Genomic DNA, 573 nt, shown 5'->3' with positions numbered 1-573 from the left:
AGTGCCTCCCAATGATTCCTAGCCCACATCAAAGACAGCCCCTGAATTTCATTTATCCAGGTGCACACTCAGGCTATTTTTCTAGGCCATGTCAACTTCAGAGATGTGTGACAGAAACCACACATGATGGGCAGGAAGTTGATCTCTCCCATGTTTTCACAAGTTCTGTTGAGCACGAAGGCAAACTTCCATTCTACAGGCCAGGAGAGTAAGGCCCAGGGGTGTGCCAAGAGGGAAAAGGCTGAAGCTCCATCTTCTTTGTGCGCAGGCCCAGTGAAGGAAGGTGCGCCTGACGACGTGCATTAGAGTGATTCAGCTTCTCCCCACAAGAGGGTAGGATTCAGCATATCCCCCTAGAAGGCCCACCGACAAAGAGGAAGTCTCACTACTGCTTTGGAGACTAGCAACCCAGACATCCTGGGCAGAGGCTGGAGTGGACAGGAGTCAGGGGTTCATTAAAGCCCAGATAAGAAACCAGTAAGGTGAAAGAAACCAGGATGCTGGGTCCAAAGCAAAAGGAAATGGGCCAGAGTGGTGCTGACACCTCAGCCCTGTTATGCCTGCCAGGGCCCC

This window comes from Dama dama, chromosome 13, assembly GCF_033118175.1.
Source record: "Dama dama isolate Ldn47 chromosome 13, ASM3311817v1, whole genome shotgun sequence".
NCBI lineage: Eukaryota > Metazoa > Chordata > Mammalia > Artiodactyla > Cervidae > Dama > Dama dama.
Note: the sequence above shows the minus strand (reverse complement) of the source record.